This window comes from Pseudorasbora parva, chromosome 10, assembly GCF_024679245.1.
Source record: "Pseudorasbora parva isolate DD20220531a chromosome 10, ASM2467924v1, whole genome shotgun sequence".
NCBI classification, from domain to species: domain Eukaryota; kingdom Metazoa; phylum Chordata; class Actinopteri; order Cypriniformes; family Gobionidae; genus Pseudorasbora; species Pseudorasbora parva.
In genome coordinates this window covers 11,895,971-11,913,318 of record NC_090181.1, presented here as the reverse complement: position 1 = coordinate 11,913,318, position 17,348 = coordinate 11,895,971, and the positions used below count along the sequence as shown (strand labels likewise).

General features: G+C 38.7%; 1 long non-coding RNA gene across 1 annotated transcript in view; it reads right to left on the bottom strand.

The window, feature by feature from the left end:
• LOC137091056 (uncharacterized) overlaps nucleotides 1–11,194 on the bottom strand; it is a 40,682-nt gene extending 29,488 nt beyond the window's left edge. Inside the window, exon 1 of the long non-coding RNA XR_010908013.1 lies at nucleotides 11,023–11,194. This is a non-coding gene — a long non-coding RNA (uncharacterized lncRNA). The remainder of the gene's footprint in view (nucleotides 1–11,022) is intronic.
• Nucleotides 11,195–17,348: the final 6,154 nt, after the last annotated feature.

Genomic DNA, 17,348 nt, shown 5'->3' with positions numbered 1-17,348 from the left:
CCAGAGCGAGCTATTTTAATTAATTATAGTTCATACAACTTAAAATCTTTTTGTATTTTGTAGGTTAATAAGTTATACTAAGTTATATTTCTAAATATAATATTGAGTCAAGATTACTTGATTTGTTTAAGTAAAGACAACATTAGGGTTTACAGTGAACAAAATGTAGATGGATAAATACAAAGCTTTAAAATATGGACACAATTTAAGTTAATTTAAAGTGTTTAAAGAAAACAGACAACAAGTTTTACAATATGGTTACCATTTTAAATGTTTGTGTTAGCACATTGTTGTTGTTTGTGTTATAGCTCTATTTTAATATGTTGTAGAGTTTATTTTCATCCATATTCTGATTTCCGAATAATCTGTTATTTAGATTTCATCAAATTTAATGTCAACACGCATTCTATCAGTTGTTTTAAATAGTACACATCTGTTAGGGTATAACAGTTTAGGAACCATGACCAGTTATGAAAAATGGAGACCAAGAGTCAGGAGTGCAATTAATTAAAGAAAAAATTACTGAGGAATAGTTTGCAGTTTCTTCAGCAGAAGCCAGCTTTAAGTCTTACAAGGAGTTTGTAGGCCACACTCCCTCTCTACCAGCCTTCATACATACAAATTCTCAACAGTACTACTCTTTTCAAGGTCTAGCCACATCATTGGATAATTCTGATTGGCTCAGAGAAAATAGACAGTCCTAGTAAATTCCCACACATTGTCAGTTAATCAAAGTCACATGTCCATAGATCACTTGTTGACGCTTTCACCACGGAATTAGGCACACAGTGACCTTCCAGGGCTGGAGCAGGCACCAGCTTGCCCAGAACAAGATACTGTCCCTTTCCCTATGATGCCCGTAATCCACCTCCAATAGTGATCTGTAACACAGAATATTGTGTACATACACAGATGCACAGTCTCTCCAAGGCTGGAGTTGATTGAGCAGAAACAGTTAACCAAAACATACTGATAACATGTGCTTTCTCTCAGTAAGAGGTACAGACAGTATTCACCTTTAGTATTTCAGTAAAACAAAACATTAAGTGAATAAAATAAAATATAATGAAATGAAAATCCAATCCACATTCATCTTTTGAAGCCGGGCTAAGTGAGTAAGCACTGTTACCACATTCCCGGCATGCTGTGTGATACCTCCAAAATCTAAACCCATGACAACATGTTGCAATCAAATGTTTAGCGACATCACACATTCCTAGGCCAGACCCTCAGTCACTACCCGGAGACCAAATTCAAACTTGAGAAAAATTATATAAAGTAACAAACATCAGTGGTTCTATTGATTTAGTTACATAATAACTGGAAATAATAATAAAAAATCATTACAATAATATGGGAGGATAAATATTAATTAAGACTTACATACACTGTAAAAAAAAAAAAAAAAAGTCACAAACTGAACATTTTCTAGTGACTGATCGCATCTAAATTTTTCAGTTGGCTGAATTGAAATTCTGTGAACTGATGCAATTTAATTCATAGAAATTCAATTTGGCCAACTGAAAAATGTAGATGTGATCAGTCACTTGAAAATGTTCAATAGGAGACCTGAATTTTTTTTTACAGTGTATAAGCGGCATTGGATTTCAGAATCCACCCCTTTCACATGCTTTTGAGTTTGTTTAATATATTGTTGAATACGTTTGTTTGATAATATATGTTAATAACTCATGCTTTTAAATTAAGATATGGATAATCTTTAGATAAATCAGAGATGGCCCATTTTCCCAGACCAGCACTTTACCTGTCAATAAATTTGTCTGGAGAGCATGATCTTAAAATATACCCTATGAAATGCACCTTATCTACTGCATTCAAACTGAAATAGTATAGCTGTACCTTAAAGTTAACTAAAGAAAAAAAACCCATAGGTATCCAAAATACATGTTTAACAAAAAGTGGCACACTTAACTTGCTTTCCCCCTATAAGCACAATATAGTCTATATTAGTACTGTGCTTTTACTGACCGGCACACTGCCAATGTGCCCGCTGAGAACGCTGCCTCTCTCAGAAGGCAATAGTGAATTTGGGAATTCACTTCATCAAAAATAAGTACAATGTACTTATTGTGTTCGTATTCTATTGCAAGTATTCTGCAGAAGAGATAAATTAATCTCTGTTTCACTGATTCAGAGCATGTGATTGGCTGTTCACTAGTGATGTCACAGCTAAACTCCTGAACTCAGGATCAAAGCCTGAGTTGACAGAGACGGTTGATGATCAGCATCATGGGGTCAACAATGCCTGAATAGATTGGTTTGGTTTTGTCAACTCGAATCCAGTAACCCTGAGTTTGTTAAACTACCATCATGGTACAGGCCCTAGGTTGACTGATTCTGGTTGGTTAAGAAATATATAGACATAGAAAATATCTACATATGGACATAGTTTGAAGAGTATCTCCATTGATTATTTATCATGATGACAAATGGGGTCTTGGTTTAAGCACGAAGTGACAAAGGTAATATATCATAGGCACTAGTTCGTCTGAAAGTTGGCCATTTCATCTCCCCTGCATGGGTGCCAATTGTATACCTCACGAAAGTCATGAACTGTAACAAAGGATACTCACGCACATACACAAATACACAGCTTCTCAGGAAACATTCCCAAAACATACTGATAAGATGTACTTTCTCTCAGTAAGAGGTTCAGACAATATTTGACATTATAGTGACTGAAGATTAAAAGTTAAGTATAACTGTGAATTGGTCACATAGGAAACAGGCCTGAGCGACCCCAGTACCAGACTAGGCTATCATGGTCAGCTAGAAGAGTAAAATTACTTGATTAAGATTACTTAATTATTTTAAGAGAATTAGCTCAATTGTGCAGGTTTATATATAGAGACACCATTGTTAGTTCCCAGCATGCTTTGCATATGGCTGGAAATGGAGATTAATATTGAAATTAAGCGTTGTTTATTTTATTTTCGAGTGAAGGGAAACCTGTTAATGTATAATGTTTGAAAGATTTTCAGTTAATTTGAAGTTTTGACCGTTACCTTTGTACAGAAGAGTAGAGCTTATGGTTAGGTTGTGATGTGAATAACTGCAAGTATTATTAAAATTAAAGAATGTTGCTTTGTCCACTAATAATATTTAATTCATCATAAAAACTACTTAAATATTATGTGTAGGGCCCTATAATTTCTGCGATCACGGAATCGCGGAATTGGCATATTAACGCGGAATCTGCATATAAACGCGGAATCTGGTGTTAACGCAGATTTCCCCGGAATTTTACATATTTGTAGGGCTGTTTCGAATGCCATTTTTTGAGCTTCGAAGCTTAGGTGGCAATCAATATCGAATATTCGAAGCTTCGGTGGGTGGGGCTAAATATATAATAATAGTAGGGGTGGGCGATATCTCGATATTTAAAATATATCGAGATATTTTTTCAGCTCGATATGGATTTGGACATATCGTATATATCGATATATTGTTTATATTTAAGTCTGATTCCGCCACTTTGCTTGTTTGCCTTCTCTGTGTTGTGCTCGCGAAGCCTCGCGCGCCTCCCGCCCTTTTGCTTTGTTCCCCCTCCCCCGCGTGTTGTCTCATTGAACACGGCTGCTTCCACAACCAGGTGAGGATTAGTTATCATGTTGACAAGCGCGCACGTTGTTCAGGACTCATTTTAGAGACCATGTTTTCCTTCTAACACAACTGCTTGCTAAAGTTCATAAAGAAATATTAATGTTCATCATAGTTCAAATCGCACGTTTCACCCACAGTCAGGTGATTGACACTACTGGTGCGAGACGCGGTCGCAATCATGCCAGTTTATGATCTGTGTCTAACTGATCGCATAGTTTTCGGTTAAAATGTCAAAATGATCGCATATCATTTGAAAACATTTAAAAAATATTGCAATATCATTACTATTATTATTTTGTCAGCTTTATCACGGGATTATGATGAATAGGTCTATTCACGTTTTAACCAAGAGGGAAAAACGCGACATCCTGGGTGTCCTGAGACACAGTGCTCTTCTGTAAGTTGTACTGTATCATATTATCATATAGCCTACCTTCTGACATTTATATTTCGTTCTGTAACTGGAAAAGAAGTGAAACTCAGCTCATGTGTAGCCTACATGATCTGCATGATGAGTTTGAATTTTGTCAAACTCATGACAAACATCACTGTTTGAATTTTGATACAAATTTAACAGGAAATTGTGTTATGACAAAATCGGTTTATTTATATCTCAGTCATGCCCCCATCTTTCTGCAAAATGCTTACTGTTTACTTTAACTATAAAAAAGGGAGTCTTTGATTCATCTTTTGAAAGCATGAAATAAATGACAAGAAGGCAATATTATTTATTTTCTTTTACAGTTAAATTATTATTATTTATGTAATCAGGGATTTTTTTTTTTTTAAATGTCGCAAAAGCACTTGACTACCTCTTTGCACTTCAATTAAAAAAAAAGAAGTTTTTGTGGTATTTGGCATATTTGTTTTTGGTTTTTAGGGGGTTATTTTTCCTGTAAAGATATCGAGATATATATCGTATATCGAGATATAGCAAAATATATCGAGATATATTTTTTGCTCCATATCGCCCAGCCCTAAATAATAGTGTCGGTTTGCATTTGTATCATCTTTCACGACTTCACGTTTCACTCTTCGGCATCGTAAATGTGTTGCGGCAGACCCAGTGGAGTGCAGTGTTGCATTTGGTGCAATATGATCAGGTGGCACACATTCTTTAAATATTAATAAACATTTAATAATCTTTTGAATAGAACAGTTTCCGGTACGCATTACACGGGCAGGTTTATGCTCCGAAAACGGACAGTGCACAAGTTTATTTGTTTATTTATTTATACAAATGATACAAAACACAGTGTAGTGTAGTCTGGCTCCATTATCTTCATTAATTTTCTGAAGCCTTCACCTTCAACTACATTAACGGGCCTCATATCCATAGCGACAAACTCTACTACGGCATCTGTTATCTCTCTCTTTCTTTTCTCTGTTAACGGTTTTCGGAATTCCAGGATCTGCTGTGAAGGTTTGGGTTTTGTTGAGCATGTTGATGGCTGCGATACCTGTGACTGTACCTATAAACAAATTATTATTAGCCTGTGCTGCTGTATGTTTTTAAATAGTGTCGTATTTGCAATTAGCCTATTTATCATAGCAAATTAAGCGCATAAAAGCAGTTTTTTTTTTTTGCCGCGTGCTACTTAGAGAACTCAGGTGATTTTTCAAACTTGTGGTGCTGTTGTGGTAGGCCAGTTTCAAATCGCATATTTGACACACTACCTTTGTCTTGTCATCCTCACTTAATTTAAAGTGCTCTCAAACAGCTGAGGTCTTGGGCATTTTGTACCTATTCAGTATGAGATGAAATAAATCACTACGTTCGCCAACGGGTGGTTCAAGCATGAGTGAGAATGAGTCCGCGACGGAAGTCACGTGTAAAAAAAAGAAAAGAATATTCGAATCTCAAAACTGAAAATCGAATGCCACCTCACCGAATGAATATTCGAATATTCTAGTACAGCCCTACATATTTGTAATGAAATTCTGTGTCGTGTGGGTGGAGAACGTATGTGAGGAAAGTGCAGACCGGAGGAAGCAAATCTTCACGACACAACCCCTCCCGTCATTTCAGCTCGCCCTTCAAAACAATGAAAGTATGGCAGAGTTGGTCTCCACAGCTCTGCTTTCGGCAGCGAAAAAGTTAAGAAACTCGACGCTAACGGCGGTTTCACACTGCAGGCGGCGCAGAAGCTTTGCATATAGAGAGCGGGAGCCGCGCGCTCGTTGTGCTCAGGCAGCATTGGTCGCGCGCGCAGCTGAACCGAGGCTCGTATATTGCACATACAGACAAATATTGTCCATTCTGTCAGATGTTCCGGTGTTCTGCTCGACCCCTGTCATGTCGTGCTTTGATTTATAATGGGCACATTAGGCAGCAATGCATGTCTGCTGCAAATGCGACCGTTTTCCCCTCTGTTCCAAACATGCATTTAACATGCTGTATATGGGTAGTTTACATGATAAAAGTAACCTTAAAGTTAAGATAAGCATCTAGTTTTAATTATTTAAAGGGACCTTTGAAGTTGGGGGAAAAAACTTCAGGCAGTGTTGTGTTTTTGTGTATTTTTATTTTTTACAGCTCTGGATATCATAATGGTGATTATTAAACGCACAGAACAATTCACTACATGATTTCATGGTGAAATGTGTTATTTTTTCATGTTAATTCTCAGCTTTAAATGTTTTACTTAATAGTACTGTATGTAAAAGATGAATCTTATGATTTTTTTTTTTTTTTGTTCTTTCTTAATTTTTGACTTGAAAGAAAAAGCTAATGGAGTACTTTCATTTTAACTTATATAAACTACTATAACGTATTTTACCAGACAGTTTAAAGCTCATAACAATTAATATTTGAAGTACTTGAAATGCAGTGTTATGTTGCATCATATTTGTCCTAAAAAGTAAATGTGATGTTTGTTACCTCAACAAATGTAAGGTCATTCCTATTTTTTGTTTTATGTTCTATTATATTAACATTAAAAGCACACTCTTTTTTCACCAAAATAACAGTAAAGGGTAAAAAAAAAACTGAATTGCCATTTTAACATTTTAACGGAAAAAAAGGAATCTGCAAAAATTAAAACGGAAAAAACGGAATTAGCAAAAATTAAAACGGAAAAAACGGAATTTGGGAAAAAAAACGGAATTTGGGAAAAAATAAAACAGATTTTATAGGGCCCTATATGTGTAATACTGTTACCATCATTTTTTAAGTAGATACTGTGTAATGTTTTTACAGTGTAGATGCGTGCAATGAAATTGTGTTATTAAATTACAAAATTAATGTAACGGTTACATTACTGAGGTAAAATGTGTAATTGAATTAGTTACTAATCATATTAAAAGTTAATTGCTTTGCATTGATAAAGCAATCCAAATGAAGCAATCCAAACCACATTTATAATGGGTTTGTAATCTATAACCAAATGTATATTAGTATTATGGATCTGTGTGTTTGGTGTAAGTGACAGCAGTCATTTCTTGAGGTTATAAATAAACTCTTGTGTCAGTTAACAGTCTCTCTCTCTCTCTCTCTCTCTCTCTCTCTCTCTCTCTCTCTCTCTCTCTCTCTCTCTCTCTCTCTGTGTGTGTGTGTGTGTTTACAGTTCGCAGTAATTTGTATAGACGGTGATTACAAGCAAGCTTTTAGCTCCATTAGCGGCTATTTAAAAAATGGCGGATCTCAAGTTTTTTGTTCATCTTGCGCCTGACGTAATCTGTTCTTACTTCTAACCAGCAATGTTTTGGTGTTATTTAAGAACCACTTTTCTTGGCTTGTAGCTTGTGCTTTGAAACTAGGCTCTGTCTCCGAACTAGCATCAGCACTGCCTTGGTGGAAAAAGGGAATGAGTGCGGGACTGTAGATGCAGGCTCTGAGTCTGCACCTTCATACTAACGTTACTCACTAAAACTAGCTCCTAAATCCACGAAACGCTAGAAGTAGCCAAGAGGACTCCCAAGTTACTAAGACCAAATCACACAACCATAATGGCTGTTGCAGCAATCCGCCCAAAGACACTATTCTACAATGTTACCAAGTTAAAATCTCACCGTTCATTCAAGATAACAAATAATGTATATAATGAACACATGTCAAAACGAAAACATAGATACTTACAAGGCCAAATAATCCTTTAACTTTTGCTGTTGTTCTCCCCCTCTTGTGTAAAAAAACAATGGTTGCCATCTAGTGGTTGAGAGTTGTATTTATTTATTTTTTAATTACTTAAAATGGAAGAGAGACAAATATATTTACGATTCTCTTTGACTGTCTTACATTTTAAGTGAATGTTATGCGGGACAGCAAACCTAATATTAATTAAAATGTTTACAAATGGGTGGGCTAAAAGCAGACTACACCAGTCCAATTCAGAGCTAAATCGTGGCTACAAATTACATGTAACAAATTACATGTAACCTGACTATGCTATGAAATGACATATCTTGCAGATATTATTGACATTGCAAACATGATGTAATATTAACCATATCATGTGCTACATTGCCAAAAACACAATTAATCAGTTTTGTCTTTTGACTAAAAATGAACTACAAATAGCCGGTCTATATAGGAGCTAAATCGTGGCCACACGCAGCCATACGCACATAACATGTTAAAAAAATTAAACCAAACACCTTGTAATCACTTTTGAATTTGCTTACATGATGGAAAATCATGTAATTGGACACAAATTACATGTAACCAAATTCAAGGTTATTTTGGCAAAAAGTGGGTTGCTCATAGCCGGCCATATCGGGTCTATAGTTAACCTAGACGGTGAAATGACGGCTATTGCTGAGTATACAACAAAGTTTCGTCATCCACACTTCCAATTTCTTCCGCACACTGAAACCAAAGCATTCTTCGATGGATGACAGTTGTAACGACGAATGCAGTGAAGACATGCACATTTCCATTATTATTATTGATGTGCAAACCGTGTATGTGCACTCTTGGCTGACTGAATTTTGTTTGGATGACGATTGTAAAGATGATAAAGATGACAAACCACGTATGTGTGCTCTTGGTTCACTGATTGCTATAACATCATATTTCTGCATGAACGCAGTTCAATATATTCACATAGTTGTCCAAATTAATGTACGGTGGGTGTTTTATAAGGATGCTCGCCAAAGAAGTGGGTTTTGGAGAAGTTTGTGAGTAGCCTATCAGTGTTTGAACACAACACCACTGATATGGGCTATTGTATGGGCATCAGCTCCATAGACGTGATTGGTTGTTCTGACAGAGGAACTGTTCACTGAGGACTTCAGATGGCTAAGTTTCCACACATTCAGAACTATTTTATTTCAATCTCAATTTTTTATAAAGCACTTTAAAAATAACGCTGTTAGCCAAAGTCAGTTTTTCATTTGTATTTCAGTGTGTTTATTAATTGTGAATGGATCCGTATAGTAGTTATATGCGGTCTTTTGGCTTCTCCGTGCTCTTGTTTGGCATGGCAATTTGACGTGTGCTTATTTGTACTTCTTGTACTGTATAACTGAGCAGAATAAGTACTTCGATGTTGTAAAGAATGTCTAATGTATGTTTGCAAAAAAAGAACACTGACGGTTAATATATCTTGAATTACTTTTGTTTAAAAAATAATAATGGGGAGTGGGGGCTATGGGGATGGTGGGCCTTGTAGTATTGATTCGAGAGTAAAAAAGGCCTAAATTGCGCTAAATTATTGAGTTCCTCCTGTTTGCTGAGACAAGCCTGCACCAAAACATTTGATTTTGTCAGTGGTAATGAAGATCACATAATCAAAATCATCCACAGGGAAGTTCAGTGAAAGGTCTAGATCAGCCTCATTGTTTAAGATCATGTAAATGAGCATCTGACAGACACAACTTTAAGTAACATGACCAACTGGATTTTTTTATAACTCAATAAACCCAGCTTATTGAAAAAATCAGTTTTCCCCATTTACATGCAAACCAGTAAACTGACAATGCAATGACTTTATATAATAAACTGGGTTATTTCCTTGTAGTGACGTCAAAAATAATAATGTTTGTATCTGACTCAGAGTTTTTCAAATGTTACGTCAGTTGTGATGTTAAATAAAGCGTGCACCTTGTCGGCGGGAGAGTTGCGGCTCATATTATCACTCATGCAGCATTTTGACTGAACCTCTTCTAATTCTGCTGCATGAGAAGAGAGAACACATCTTTACAATTTTCTGGGTCTTAAAAGAGTCCGCGTTTGTGATATGTCCTTCTTTCATGCAAAACGCTACCTCGCTCTGTCTGGAGGTGGGTAGAGTAGCCAAAATCTTTACTCAAGTAAAAGTACAAGTACATACGGAAATATTTACTCAAGTAAAAGTAACAATCGTAATAGTTACTTGAGTAAGAGTAAAAAAGTATCCAATGAAAAAACTACTCCAGTACTTAGTTACTAGTTACTTTCGATCTGATTGATAAGAAGCAAAAACCCTGAATTTCAGACTACTTGGAGAGCTTTCATACACCTCCAAATACGTGTGTGTGTGTGTGTGTGTGTGTGTGAGTGTGTGTGTGTGTGAGTGTGTGTGTGTGTGTGTAATGGTTAAACAGTGTAAATTAATGGTGTGCTGGACTAACCACAGCTCCTTTTTAAAATATACTTTGATACTTTTTCTTATATTTTTATAAGTATTTGCATTCTTTAGGTAGGAATAAAATACATTCCCATTTTTATATGTATACACTTCAGACTGTTGTCTGTCCGGATTTGTGTATGCAAGACGTCACATTAGGCTTTTCATTTCAATTGGTTTTGGTTTTAGCCTGGTCTCATAGGAAACCGTACCTGTGGCAACGTTTTTGCAAAACACAAAATACCAATACGTACATTACGCGATAGTTTCAAAGTGAAATGTACACAGTCTTTTTTTTTTTTTTTTTTTTTTTTTTTTTTGTCCATGTATTTTTAGCTTGTGTTTTTAACTCATCTTTTAGCTCTTTTTTTTATCATGACTTCACCTTCACGGGGTTCGTTCCCAAGCTTTTCAGATTGCAAATCTGTATCAGCTGAGCTATCGAACAAATTTGGTGAATCAGAAAAGCAGAACATATGGAGCTGTGACGCAAACTTCAAAATGTATTCGTTTACAAACCATGGACTATGGTTTAAAAAAACGATTAAAAAATGCTATTTTTCTGCCTAGTGTTCATTTCTGTTGGAAACTGCAGTGATATTGGTTTGCAAAAACATTGTCACAGGTACATTTTGCCAATGAGGTTGCTCGTTTTGTGAAAAAAAAAAAAGATATATGAACGTTTGCTTGTGGACGTGTGTTGTTTGGAGGCTTCAAACTATTTTTCATTGCTTGCAAGAGCGCGGAACACTTGGACAGTGTGTGAAATAGTATTACAATAAAGGAAAAGTGCCCATAGTTACCACATTACCAATAATAGTGTTCAAATATAGACATCATTGTTACTTACCGCTTTTTTCTCAGGTTGGAGCTAGAATTCTTGTATGCTGAGATGTCAGTTCGTTTTGGTGAACACATCATGCATTAAATTATGAAACTGTTCTTTTTGATATCTTGGAGTGAAAACATAGACTGAACTTAGGGCCACGTGCGGGTTATCTGCCTCCCTTAGCTCTCACACATCTCCCTTTGCTTTCGGCCATCATCTTCTGACTAAGCGCGCGCTAATTATATGCGGGTGATGCGTATCCACCTCTCGCGAAGCAACCTCTCCAAAGTTTCGCGAGACTTGCGAACTCATATTAACTTATTTAAAATATATAATTAATTATTACCATTGACAGTAGCGGAGGAACGTCACCGAATGTAACGAAGTAAAAGTACAGTTTTTCCACAAGAAATGTACTTGAGTAAAAGTAAAAGTAGGCTACCCATGCAGCGCAAAATAAGGGTCAGAGGCAAAAAGCTAAAATGACCGGTTTTATGCTTATGCCGATTATGACCTTACTCCGATTAAAGAAAACAGGTTAGGCTACGGCGTTTACTTGACCATTCATTGTCGGCTTATTAGGCATAATCATCTTAAGAACGTGCATGTAAATGTAGCCTACCTAATGTGACGAAAAGGAGTGAGGCCGTGTTGTTTTTTTCACAGTACAGTATGTTCTGTGTGTGTGCAGGTGCTGTTCATCACAATGAGGTTACTGATCTCACGGTGTGTCTCACTGCTGCTGCTGATTAATGGTGAGTGTTTTACAACATGTCTGTGAATCGACTAAATCTTTTTATTTACACTATTAAATCATTCTGCTTATATTGTTTATTTAGGTGAAGTAACCAGTGGACAAACATCAGGTATCATTTTCACTTTTAGTCTTCCTGTCTCCATCCTCTGTTTCCTATTAAAAATTTAGGATTGTTAGTGTTAGAATAATTCATATGTTCACTAAGTCTTAAACAATCTTACACTGTTACCTTTTTTATCAACACTTGAATATGGGTAAATTTCATTTAAAAAACAAAAACAAAACAATGTTTTGAACAAAAAGCTGAGAAAATCACGTTTTTGCGCCCCCTAGTGTCTAACAGTGAAAACCCAGAAACTCTGTAAATTCAGTTTTTAGCCGGAAGCGGTTTTTTCCACAAATAAAGGACAATTCTGTGTTTGACCCGGAAAGAGCTAAGCACATAACAGTACAATAATAATGAATGTGAACATCTTCCAGAGCTGTTGTACCATCTGACTGCTGCAGATTCATTTTGGCGTGGATTGTTGACATGGAAACATAAATCCAGAGAGTCTGAGGACATGAACAGCTCTGGGTAGAATGTCACAGGTTGACATATTGTAATTATGGTTACAGCATGGTATGAATGCAGCATAAGCTCTTTGTTTTGGTTCAGGAGGAACTGTAAAAAAGATGACTGGTGTTTGTTTATGGGATGATTTTTATGACACTTTTGGCAGAGGACTAGTGTTGGGGGATGTGCTCTAAAGTTGATTGACAGGCACTAAACACACACACACACACACACACACACACACACACACACACACACACACACACACACACACACACACACACACACACACACACATACAGGTTAGCATGACTTACAAGGACATTTTCTTCAAACCAGAAAAAAAGGTGGTTTATGGGGACTATGACTTCCTTTTATGCTAGAGCTTTCAAATAAAAATAGGAATGCTTTTAAAAATCATGGCTTCAAAACTCAAACTTTATTATTTATTTACACTTTATAAAACACTATACATGACACCCTGATTTTTTGCTGACTTACAAGGACGTGTGTCCTAGAAGACAAAAACCAGCATTATGAGGACAAATGGTTTACAAGGACTGTGTGATGTCACAATGACATCACAGTTCATTAGCATATACAACGAAACAGGACTACACACTGCACTGTAAAGACATATGGGTTTACTGGGACTATGGGATGTCTTTGACATGATCGTTAATTATCACTTCACAAAACAAAACCAGAAAGGTTTGTACTCTGTGATCACTCATGGAAACTAAATGGGCATTTAGCTTTAAGGTTATTTATATGATACATGGTAAAATTGTTTGGGTTATGTGCTAGATTCAGTTCTTTTTGTTGGGTTGTTTTCACTATGCCTACTAGGTTTTGGGTCACTCACTGCTGAGTTAGCGCACTGACAGTAGTAATAGTGCTCATCCTCAAAAATATCCAGCTAATGGTTCACATACACCACTGGACAGCCAAACCAAATAAAAGAGACCTGTCCTGAGAACATCCTTATAAAATCTTTACAGAAACTTTGTTGATTACACTGGGAGTCATGTAGAGTGGTCATATGTTCATACCAAAGTGAAGCCAGAATGAGATGATACAAGCTACATGGAGGGCCACTGTCCTGTCACACTGCAGGATAGGACAGTGGCCCTCCAGAACCACTTTTAGACAACCCTGGCATAGACTTACTCATATTTTTAATATATATATATATATTAACTTATAGTGACTTGACCTGATTTGAGATTAATTTTCACATCCTATGGGTCTAATTTTACAATCAAGCTGTTCACACATAATCTACATAGGATATATGGGGTAGTAGTGTTTTCAGATACAGTATAATTTTGTATTTCTCTGTAAATCAATTAATCATTTACAAGACCTTTTCATCAATTTCTCCAAAATGGAATAAAACACCTCATTATAGTAATTCCAAATTTGATCTCCAATGTTACCTAATTAAAATTATTTAATATAAAGCACTGACAAGCAGTGTTATAGGAACGTTACTTTAAAAAAAAAAAAAAAGTTATACTGTAGTTACTCACTACTTGTTCCAAAGAGTTAGTAACTGAATTACTCTATAATAAAAGTAACTCATTGCATTACTGTAAAAAAATAATACAAAAAATTGCTATAAATCATAGAATTTAGATTTTTTTTAACCAGTTTTCAAGTCAGTTGAAATGAGTAGAACAAACAAGTGTTTGTAATTATTAAGTGTGTGTATTATTAATAGTTACTAGTTACTTCTCACAAATAGTAACTAAATTAGTAACATCATTATAAAAGTAACTAATTACCAGGAAAAGTAACTAGTTCAATGTTAATGTCAATCAGTAAATGTTCAAATATGTAAAATAACTTGGATGCCTCCAATATTAAATGAATGAAATGGACACTAAATAGAATCAATTATTATTATAAAACATTGTACACTAATCTACACTATTTTAATGTTGCTGTGGACAATGTGAGAGACACCTATCGAATTCAATACATTATTGTAAATATCAGTACTATAGTGGGACAATAAAACAAAATAGATTGTTTAGAACTGTAATATTTATATCACAGACCCCAATTGGCCATCAAATAAATCTAAAAATAAATGATGCTCCTTAAGAAAAGTCTACCAAAAATAGAAAATAATAATAACAAAAAATATATTAGCCTAACTTACATAGCCTAGACTCTTTGTAGTGCACATTAAAATTCTAAAACTGTCACAACTTCACAACTGGTAGACATACTGTAGCCTGCTTGAAGTATTTTCTTCCTCACAAAAGTAAATAGTTTAACAAGAAGTGCTCTCAAGTCTTGTTTGTATGGCGCATTTTGTTCTCAGTTACGGCGTTGTAACAGGGGAAACAGTAATTCGATTGATTACTTGTTACTGAAAACATTAACGGCGTCTATCTATAACACCGTTATTCCCATCACTGCTGACAAGTAGAAAGCAGAGAATATTTACCAATTTCATTAGAAACTGAACATATTTATCTTTTTTAACTGGAAGATTTCTCATTTTTATTTTGTTCAACTTGAAATACTAAAATAAGAGGTTACAATAATTTTTTCTTGTATGTCTCATACCTCAAAACAAACTTGAAATGGGCACATCTTAGATGATTTCCTCAATACGCATGAAGATCTTACGAGTTTAGAATGACATGAGGGAGAGTAAATGACAATTTACATTTTTGGGTAAACTATCCCTTTAAAGATATTCATACTGTAGTAGTGCTACAGGGATTGGTTTAGGGCTGGTGTTAGAAGCATGTAACTGCCTCATGATCTTCTTTGCAAGTTTTCAACAGCTATTATAGTAAGATTTTACTGAAACATCCTCCCTGGTAATGACCGAACAATACCTCCCCTTCATTAAAGAGGCCTAAGAGAGGTGGCAAGACTGGCAACTAAGCAGTTGAGCAAGCAAAAAAAAAATTGACAAGTTTTAACCACATTAATGTTTTGTATTTAATATTGTGAAGTGCTTTAAAACAATGTAAACACCAATTCATTTGTTATCTTGCCATCTTCAGTGCAGACAATACTATTATTATTTAAGGATTAGTTCACCCAAAAATGAAAATTTTGTCATGGCTTATTCACCCTCAAGTTGTTCCAAGCCTGTGTGAGTTTCTTTGTTCTGCTGAACACAACAGATGAAAGAGTGAAGAATGTTGAAAGCCAGACTGTAGCCACTGACTTCCATGGTAGGAAAAATATTATCATAAAAAGTCAGTGGCTACAGTCAGCTGTCTTGCTTTCAACATTCTTCACTCTTTCATCTGTTGTGTTCAGCAGAACAAAGAAACTCACACAGGCTTGGAACAACTTGAGGGTGAATAAGTGTCATAATTCACCAGTGTGAGTGCCCGTGATCACCACCAGAGGGCACTCCACCCCGGACTGTCACTCCATCACAAACTACAAGGACTCCGCCTCCTGCCCCGAGTCCGGAGAGGACTCCGCCTCCTGCCCCGAGTCCGAAGAGGACTCCGCCTCCTGCCCCGACTCTGGAGAGGACTCCGCCTCCTGCCCCGAGTCCGGAGAGGACTCCGCCTCCTGCCCCGAGTTCAGAGAGGACTCTGGCTGGACCACCTGCTCTGTCTGCTCTGCCGTGGGGGTCTTCAACCGCACCTGCGCTGCTGTGGTGGTCGTCTGCGCCGCCGTGGGGGTCTTCAACCGCACCTGCGCTGCTGTGGTGGTCGTCTGCGCCGCCGTGGGGGTCTTCAACCTCACCTGCGCTGCTGTGGTGGTCGTCTGCTCTGCCGTGGGGGTCTTCAACCTCACCTGCGCTGCTGTGGTGGTCGTCTGCGCCGCCGTGGGGGTCTTCAACCGCACCTGCGCTGCTGTGGTGGTCGTCTGCGCCGCCGTGGGGGTCTTCAACCGCACCTGCGCTGCTGTGGTGGTCGTCTGCGCCGCCGTGGGGGTCTTCAACCGCACCTGCGCTGCTGTGGTGGTCGTCTGCTCTGCCGTGGGGGTCTTCAACCGCACCTGCGCTGCTGTGGTGGTCGTCTGCGCCGCCGTGGGGGTCTTCAACCGCACCTGCGCTGCTGTGGTGGTCGTCTGCGCCGCCGTGGGGGTCTTCAACCGCACCTGTGCTGCTGTGGTGGTCGTCTGCGCCGCCGTGGGGGTCTTCAACCTCACCTGCGCTGCTGTGGTGGTCGTCTGCTCCACCGTGGGAGTCTTCAAGACCGCCGGCTCCGCTCCGGTCGCCTGCGCCACCCTGGTCATCTGCCCGGTCTGCGCCACCCTGGTCATCTGCCCAGCCAGCTCTATTCTGGCCTCCTGCTCTGCCTGAATCTCCAGGCCCATGTAGTGGAAGATTCAGGCAGAGCAGGAGGCCAGAATAGAGCTGGCTGGGCAGATGACCAGGGTGGCGCAGACCGGGCAGATGACCAGGGTGGCGCAGGCGACCGGAGCGGAGCCGGCGGTCTTGAAGACTCCCACGGTGGAGCAGACGACCACCACAGCAGTGCAGGTGAGGTTGAAGACCCCCACGGCGGTGCAGACGACCACCACAGCAGCACAGGTGCGGTTGAAGACCCCCACGGCGGCGCAGACGACCACCACAGCAGCGCAGGTGCGGTTGAAGACCCCCACGGCGGTGCAGACGACCACCACAGCAGCGCAGGTGAGGTTGAAGACCTCCACGGCGGTGCAGACGACCACCACAGCAGCGCAGGTGCGGTTGAAGACCCCCACGGCGGCGCAGACGACCACCACAGCAGCGCAGGTGAGGTTGAAGACCCCCACGGCGGCGCAGACGACCACCACAGCAGCGCAGGTGAGGTTGAAGACCCCCACGGCGGCGCAGACGACCACCACAGCAGCGCAGGTGCGGTTGAAGACCCCCACGGCGGCGCAGACGACCACCACAGCAGCGCAGGTGCGGTTGAAGACCCCCACGGCGGCGCAGACGACCACCACAGCAGCGCAGGTGAGGTTGAAGACCCCCACGGCGGCGCAGACGACCACCACAGCAGCGCAGGTGAGGTTGAAGACCCCCACGGCGGCGCAGACGACCACCACAGCAGCGCA